At 40.7% G+C, this 9,041-nt stretch overlaps 1 long non-coding RNA gene across 2 annotated transcripts in view; it reads right to left on the bottom strand.

Moving 5' to 3' along the window:
* LOC147153125 (uncharacterized) overlaps window positions 1–9,041 on the bottom strand; it is a 76,775-nt gene that overhangs the window by 1,907 nt on the left and 65,827 nt on the right. Inside the window, exon 3 of one of the 2 annotated variants that reach the window (XR_015088522.1) lies at window positions 8,438–8,634. The exons of the other annotated variant lie outside the window; for it this stretch is intronic. This is a non-coding gene — a long non-coding RNA (uncharacterized LOC147153125). Of the gene's footprint in view, window positions 1–8,437; window positions 8,635–9,041 lie in introns of those variants that run through there. 2 annotated transcript variants of the gene reach the window in all.

Below are 9,041 nucleotides of genomic sequence, written 5' to 3' on the forward strand. Positions count from 1 at the left end.
CTTCCGAGTCCATAAAATCCAACTCCAATGTAGCCTTGCTCTCATACAGTATATTGTTCTTTTACTGTTGATGTAGCTCTTTTCGCTCTTTTCTTTCTATCCCCTCTCAAACCGAGTTGTATGACTGATTTCCAAGAAATCCATCAAATGTCAACAGAGGGAGTGTGTCAAACTCTAATGTTGCACAGCAAAACCGTTATGGCATGAAAAGGCATATGGATCCACCATATTTCATAACTAAGCGGCTGAACAGGAGAGGTAAAAAAGAAATGGTAAACTGATTATTTTAGTAAAGATGACATGCTCACTGTTACAGATTTGACATTGGAGCAAAATTAAAAGGAATATGTATATATATTGGAGTCTAGAATTAAAAACCGGACCCCTGCACCGTGAGGCGGACATGCTAGACAATCGACCACCGTGCCACCATTATACTTATAGTTGTAATTTAGAAAACAATTGTCCATCCATCTGTAAACTTGAGAGATGGGGCAGGCAAGAGGAGAAAGGTTGGCACGTTTTTTTGCCAACGATCTGACCTGTTTTCCGAATCTGGTCGTTGTGAGCAGTTGTGATGTCATTTTCAGTCGACAGAAGACAAAATGGCCGCCCCCGGAGATGGCTAAAAACAAGTGGATTAACACTTATTCCACAAACGCAATATTTATCGGAATGCCCCGTTTCAACTAGCGGGCTTGCATAGAACATATTCTTGTTCTTATTCATATGAACCAATAGTTTGTTTGACGGGGTAGTAAAAACTTCCCAAAACTCTGACAACCTCAGCAGAGCGGGCCCGGCCATCAGACAGCAGCAGTACAGCGCTCAGGTCTATTGACTGACCCAATTACAGCAGTCACATGAGGAAGAACACCCCACGGTGAGCTCATTAGTCTCTGGAGCCTCTCTGCAGCTCTCAGTCTTCCTCAGCCTCCCGTGTCTCCTGCTGTTTTATAATGTACAGTCAATTACAAAGTCATGTTTAATTCATGAAAACATTTTTTTTTATTTTTTTATTACAGCTGGATGGAGTGTTTTCTAATTTGCTGGCACATATCTCTCGTCAGATATACAGTATGAAAGACACTTTATACAGTTGTACAATAAAATCAAACATTGCAAAAATCGTGCACAAAAGTAGTGGGACATGTAATAAAAGCACACTACCGAACAAGAATACGACTCCCTGCATACAGTTGTTGCATCTTTCAGCTTGTCTCATCAGTATTCAAGACCGCAAGTCAATCCTAAGATTTATTGAGCATAATGACAACAATAATAATAACAACAATGATAATAATAATAATAATAATATGAATGCAGTGAAAATCCTTACAAGAGTTGCAATGCACATTTGTGGTTTCATCGGATCATTCAAGAGGAAAACTACGGTACTCTTTCACCTCTCTGACCTTTCAGCATATTTTTCAAGGCCTTGACTGTGACACCCATGGGAGGGTCTCCAAATTGATTTTAATTATAGACTTTGACCCCAAAAATTGATATCATTGACGTACAAAGCTATCAAGTTGAATTACTGTATTCATTTCACTTTCGGTACAACACTGTCTTTGTAGATCTCTGTACAATATCACCATTATTACTGAGCTGATAGTGCCACAAGAACAAGGTCAAAGTTCTTAATATGGTAACACAATATGATGGTTAGTGACAACAAAGCTGTGAAGGAAAAGCAAAAATAATGTCAACAATTTTCTAAGTGGGCAAAATGTAACGTGTCAGAAGTACTGTACTGAATACGGTATGTGTGATGTATACATACTTTAAACTGACATATGAGGAGTTGAAGCCTTCATAAAGAGTTGTTGTCAGCAATGCAAGAACAACAGACAACATGCAAATTCTAGCCAGGAATGCCCAGATTCAAAGCCAGAAATTCAAAACTGTGAGACAGACGTGCTCATTAAAGACTACCATACAACATCTTATTTTTAACTACAATTGCTACTGCTATTGCTTTATTGTATTACAAAATCCTTCATATAGCTGTAATTAAATACAATTAGTATGTAATAATAGAAAAGACTAGACTTGGAATGGTGTGTGGTTTTTGTTTCTTTGTTACTCGGGTCTTGTTTGTTGGACTTTTGTAACTTTAGTATTTTCATTTTCCCCCCTTATTTGTCTTTTTGTTTTTGGAAATACATTATTTTTGTTTGATTACACCCTGCACTCCTGCCTTGCTTCTACTGCTTCCCTTCACATGGTTCTACCTCTTACTTCATTCAACACGGGTACCCTTAACCGGAACAGTTGGAATGTTCCAATACGTGTGTATTTTAAAAAATAAATAAATAAAATTCACATTTCACACATTCTTCATGTACCGTTACTTGAATGAAAAGTCATAAAAAAACTCATAATTCATGCAGGAAAGGATTGATCTAAACATGGCTGTTTTATTTTCAAACGATAGGCAAAATATTCTCACAATATACAATGAAATTGTTTTCTTCAAACGTGACACCAGACTTCTGAATGAATACTAACCTGAAGGCTAATACACACACGCACACACACACAGACGAACAACCGCACTCACACTCGTCTTGCTCGAAAGGCCCCAATCATCGCGTGCGGGTCATTGCCCCCCCACCACCCACGAGGCAGGTTCAATATTTATGGGTCGCTGCCGCATTTTGCCGTCTCAGCTTGACAAAAGTGATCAGCATCTCAGCGTGCTGCCTGTCAAAGCGGCTGCTGCGTACATCATTATGTCAGTGGCTGTCACTGTCGGCGCTGCAGGATGTGTCTGCCTCTTGGCCACCAAGCAGATTTTTACATCCAAAGATGTTAGCTGGATGCGATGATGAACTGGCGCATTTTTTTTTTCTGGCCTTGTATCGCCAAATTAACAAGTGGAAGCAACCTTTTGCAGTACAAATGATTTCACATGGGGAGCGACCACAAAAGGTCAGCACAGGATATAATTCATTTAAGTTTTTCTTCTTGTGTTGCTAACAGTTGAGTTTTTCTACAGCCAGCAGAGGGAACGTCCATCCATCCATTATCTGTACCGCTTCTCCTCACAAGGGTCGCGGGGCGTGCTGGAGCCTATCCCAGCTGTCTTTGGGCAGTAGGCGGGGGACACCCTGAACCGGTTGCCAGCCAATCGCAGGGCACACAGAGACAAACATCCGCACTCACAATCACACCTAGGGGCAATTTAGAGTATCCAATCAACTTACCATGCATGTTTTTGGAATGTGGGAGGAAACCGGAGTACCCGGAGAAAACCCACGCAGGCACGGGGAGAACATGCAAACTCCACACAGGGAGGCCGGAGCCGGGATCGAACCCACGACCTCTGAACTGTGAGGCGGACGTGCTAACCAGTCGACCACCGTGCCGCCCAGAGGGAACGTCCACTTCTTAAATTAAAACATAGCTCTTCTCCATGGTCAGCAGAGGCTTTCTGAACGATTGCACATTACGGTTAACGGGGTGCACACTCGTTTGTCCTCGGGGCACAACGCACATGGTGAGAAGTCAAACCACAACAATCCAGCATGTTGAATATCCCCCATTTGAGATCGGAGCAGCCCGAACATCTTTCCAAGCGGTCGACATCAGTCTGAATGTCTGATAAGTTTATCTTCGGAGCCATTACAATAATCGGAACATCCTTACGATTGTTTGGAAGGGAATATCGGGGCTAAAATCGGGCTAATTATCCTACCGTGTGGACCAGGCTTTACCTGGAGAATTTTAAAAATGTTTATATTTCTTAGGTGTCAATTAGCGTTTGGCTCAATTGGTTCAAAGGTCCAATTTGATGTTAAATAGCCAGCAGTAAGGAAAATGATGCAGCTTCTGGAAACGAAGAAACTAAAATAATACCTGCATAAGAGCTCATCCCTTTTATGTATGTTTGATGTATGTAGCTGCCATTCACAATTAAAGGCTCTCAAAACGTGGAAAGGAGTGGGGAGTGAAGTTGTCAAGGCACCACTGCAACTTAGATGGCCAGGGTTATTTCTACTAGTACTCCTCTATTTGTTCTTCTTTTGAAGAAAATACAAACACTGGCTGGAGTTGTTTAGCGTCCAACCAAGGCTTTGTCATCTAACAAATTCAGGTTAACTCTTGATGAGTTGTATGTACTCCAATGAAATTACTTACACTTCACCTGGGAAAACGATTTCCTACTTGTACTAAATATTCTTGAAGAATGTATATACTGTATGAAAAAAAAAAACAAGCAAAAAACAAACAATTATACTAACATAACCTACATAGACCATACTGTGATTATTATTTTTTTTAAATTTGCATTCATGCCGCACAACAGGCATTCCTCAATACATTCTGCTGCGGGCGATGAAATAATGACCCTTATATTTAAGGACACTGATCAGTTTAGATTCGTGTCACAGTTTTATTTCTTGAATAATTCATTTATCCGTTCATTTTATTATCGTACAACAATCCTGAGCATATTCAAGAGTCAAGACAAACTGGAGCCCATCCCAACCAATCGTAAAACAGGCTGGGTACACTGCAGGCAGGTTACCCTGTCAATCACGGGGCTGACACAAATACATAAATAGCTAGCTCGACAGCTTGCTCGACAGCTAGCTCCACAGCTAGCTCGATAGATAGCTCACTCAATAGCTAGCTTGATGGATTGCTAACTCGATAGATAGATAGCTCGATAGCTAGCTCGATAGCTCGATAGCTAGATAGATAGATAGATAGATAGATAGATAGATAGATAGATAGATAGATAGATAGATAGATAGATCCAGTATGACATTCAAAAGGGTGACGACATAAGCCACTCATTAAGATCACATGCATGTTTTTGGTAGTGCAGAATCACATTCTTGTAAAAATCAGTAGTTACATGCTCCCAAGTGGGAAGTAGAGATGGGGCTAAACTTACTGGACAGCCTTTTTGTAAACTGTGTCATATTTAACTATTGTATCAATTAACCCTTGAACACGAACATCGGGTGATTTCCCCTCCTCCACACACATTTTTTTTTATGTGACATTTTGAATTGGGAAATAAAAGAAGACTACTTCCAATTTGGCATACAGTGTTGGACTTTTACATAAATTGATGAAAACTGTATTTTATCCGGGATATTCTATTGGGTTAAATGTACCCAATGTTGGTGATGGTGTTACTCATTTCAACGTCTGTGTTCTAGGGTTAAAGAGCCTACAGCATTAACGAGCCTGCTATAAAAGGCGTTAGCAAAAGATAGTTGGAGCAAAATAATCTGCAATCTGAAACTAATATATTGTATTTTCCTTTATTTTATGGCCATCTGAACTGTCCTGTCTTCAGAGGGGCATAGGTCAAGTGCCTGTTTAAAGAAATACTGTAAGTCATTTAATATTAGGATGATTTTACCACCGCTTTTCAAACTACAGTATATCAAGCCATCGGCAGTGCCTTCGCATTATTTATGATTGCACCTGGCAAGGCAGAACAAAGCTTTGCGAAATGCTGTGTTCTGATTGCTAATGCTCCTGTGGATGTGTGCGTAGGCTGGCTGTTGGTAGGAATGAAACTAGATGTTGGCAGCGCTCCAGCGTCGAAGGAGGCCGAGCGACGCCTCGGCGCGCTGAAATATTGATTGAGAGAGCTGTAGCACCCCCAGGCCCCTTGGACAATTCATGCGCAAAAGGTGTGAAAGTTCAGTTTGTGCGCAATGCTGCACAGCTGTACCGTTTAAGGCGGAGACGCTTTGATCGAGGGCCACTTAATCAACGCAAGCCACCTCCCTTTACACTTCTCACTCTGTCAAGTTACATCAAGCTGGAACTCTTCAAGAACGTCGTCGCATGTGTCATTCCTCTAAAGTTAAAGATGTACTATCAGTCTTGATGCAAGGTCACCTGTTCTTTTGTCTGTTGTTATACGGTTTGAATCGGTCCCCCCAAAAAATGTAGACATTACAGGAGAAAAACAAACCTCCCAAAAAATTGGGGGGCTTTTATTTTGAAACTCTGAATAAAAAATTGCACATTTTAATAAAAATAATTATATAACATAGTGAACATACTGTCAAAATACAAATATTTTATTCAAAAAAATAAAAATGACAGTAGTTTACTGTATCATCATAACTTACAGTCATTTACTGGCAGCAGCGATCCAGTAAAATACTGTAATCAGCGGTCAAAAAAACACGAATCCACTGGATATAAATTTACAGTATCATACTGTGAATTATAGATGCAGTAACATACTGTAGACTATTACAATACTTTACTGGATAACTGCTGCCAATAAAATACTGTCATTTCTACAGTGAGAAGCTTTACAGTGTGTATACTGTTGTAGCTTCGACTTTCCGCCCCAGCTTTAAACTCTGCGGCTTGAAGAGTGATGCATGTTATTTGCAGATTTTTTTTTTTTTTACATTCATGAACTTTATTTTTCGATGAACTTTTTCGATCAAATCTGCACACATCGAGGCATTCGTTTCAGCATTCTGAGCTGTTTGAGCGCTCATCCTCATTGAACAACACTGAAGGAAATCGAGCCGCCAAATCTTAAGATCCTGAGCCATATTTTTTTGTTGAGCATATTTTTATGTGACCGCAGAAGTATTTTATGAACTTATGTGTTACTTAGCGCTGTTTCCACTTGGGTTGGAATTTTTTGTTTCCTTTCTCTTATTATGTATAAATTCTATTTGTTCCGCGTAAACAATTAGGACTGCTTGAGGTCCGCTTAGGCTTGAGTCTACTGCTTTTTAAAAATAATTAGCAACCTAGATCAACTATTGTGCTGTGGGAAATCATCCAATTTCACTTAAACAGTCAGAAAATCATCATGTATTTACTAGAAATAACGCATCTTTGTTAAACTATCTGTGGTAGCCGCCTATCGTGACAGAGAACAATTAATTATCTCATCCCCTGTAGCAGATAGAAACATCGTTCTAAAAGAATTTTAGATCTGTGGCTTTCATACAGGCCCAGTTTATTTTGAGTTACTGTTTCAATCAAAAATGTAAAAATAAAGTGTCAGTGCAAGAGAAGCACTATTTTTCATTTTAAAAAATCGAGTGGTAATTACCATGCTCTATCCTGTTCCAAAGCAGTCGATATTGTCATTGTTTACAAACATATATTTTAAACATATTTCACGATCGACTGGTTCCACTCGTTCAAAGTCCACAAGCGTGTCATCTATATCACTACCGGCACTTATTTCAGAGATCGTCTGTGTCCGCCATTACCGCTTGAAAAAAATTCTGGGACATTCTCCGAGGCCTCACGACACAGTCACGTGTATATTCTGATGCGTTTCATTGGCTGATAGACCGAGAATTGGATTAAAAAAGAAAAAGAAAATAAGTAAACGCTCTCCTGGCTTCAAGGATAGAAAGATGCAACAGCGCTCCAGGCTCTAGTGGTAGAAACACAGTTATGCGCTCCCAGCCTAAATGGGTTAAATGCTTTTCCGCTGGATAACTACTCCACTTTTTGTGACATTTCTATTTGTGTGCCGCTTTTCTAATGTAAAAGACGTTGTTTGTCTCAATAAAAGTTGCAAAACACTGACCTTCACATGGGAAAATGTATACAGCACTTACCTCAACTGCAGTGAGTTCAACAAAAGCTTTCTTTTGTTGTCAATTATTTATATGCTTACTTCAATTTTTGAAGTATACTGAACAATTCTGATTGTGTCTCACATCAGATGCCGAGTATGCTAATTTATGGGAGTATGCTAATTTACCTTTCATTCACATGCCGTGAATGAAAGGTAAATTAGCATGTGTTCGTGGACTTCCACATGGTGTAACGGCATCAGTGCATTTTCCTTCTGTGATTGACACATGCAGTCGCCCTCGCTACTATGGCTTCTTCCACGCTTCTCCACAGTCAAAGAGTCGGCTGCTGAGCTCTGTTTTTCAATGGGAATGCCAGTAGGCCTTTGATTCATTTTTTAATAGACCCCTGAAGCACAAGCACCATCCTCTGGCTTTTCATGCTTCCCCCTCTCCTTCTCCCCCCCATTGAAAAAGTCAATAGATGTACCACACCTTTCCCCTCCCTCGTTATTGCATCTAAACCAACACATGCAGTAAGGTAGGCCAGCATTGCTTTGCTATATGTGATACTTAATTTCTGTATGCCTTGCTCCTGCGCAGAGCTCGCTGCCCCTGCAGGAGTCGTTCTATGTTAATGACAAGAGAGCAGTAAAGTATTGGCAGGACTAGTTGGGATGCAGCAATAGCTTCATTTGTGGAAATGCTGGCCTGCGCTCATGTTCCTCCAAGCTCCTCTGAGACAGTCAGAGACGGTAGGAGGAGGAGGAGGAGGAGGAGGAAGGCAGCCAGTTCATCTCGTCCCGCTCTCGTCCTACTTCTCTTTTCATCGCCCTCCCCCCCCCCATCCCTGCGCTTTTTCCTCTCAGTCTTACGCCTACACCAGTCGTGCGCCGTCTCCTGCTGCAAAGCTCCATGCTGTCGTGGAGGCATGTAAACCACCGCACAGTAAAGAGCTAACTTAAAGGATGTGTACTGCACGCATATGTGACGGCGGCCCAGTGCGCGCGGCACGAGCGGAGGTCTCCTCTTGTCGCTTCCAACCTCATCAAAGAATTGTCCCTACATCCACCCCCGTGCGCTCCGTTGTGACCTATAAGGAAAATATCGCTCTTTCGAATATTGTACTTTACAAGCACTGACATCAATAACATAATTTAAACAAAACAAAGAATTTAAACAGTTTTTGCATCATGAGTAATTCCTTGCCACTCTTTCTGGTGTTTGCGATCCAGCCACCACTGGGGGGCAGTATAACACGGTCGTGCAGCCATAAAAGAAAAAGAGTTGCACATTTTCTGTGCCTGAAAATGATGAAAAATATATACCTGTGAATATCAGTATATTGACTTTACATTTGTTGCTGATCGTTTGTGTTAAAAAAGCCGTTGCTTAAAGTGTTATAACACCACCACAAATATTAGATTTAATATTCCGTCTGTGGTGATTTCCATTATGTGTTAGCTTTAAGCTACAAGCTTTAAGGCAAAGTTATGTGGG

The sequence above is a fragment of the Filicampus tigris genome, chromosome 1 (genome assembly GCF_054856515.1).
Source record: "Filicampus tigris isolate MCC_2025a chromosome 1, RoL_Ftig_1.0, whole genome shotgun sequence".
Taxonomy (NCBI): Eukaryota; Metazoa; Chordata; class Actinopteri; order Syngnathiformes; family Syngnathidae; genus Filicampus; species Filicampus tigris.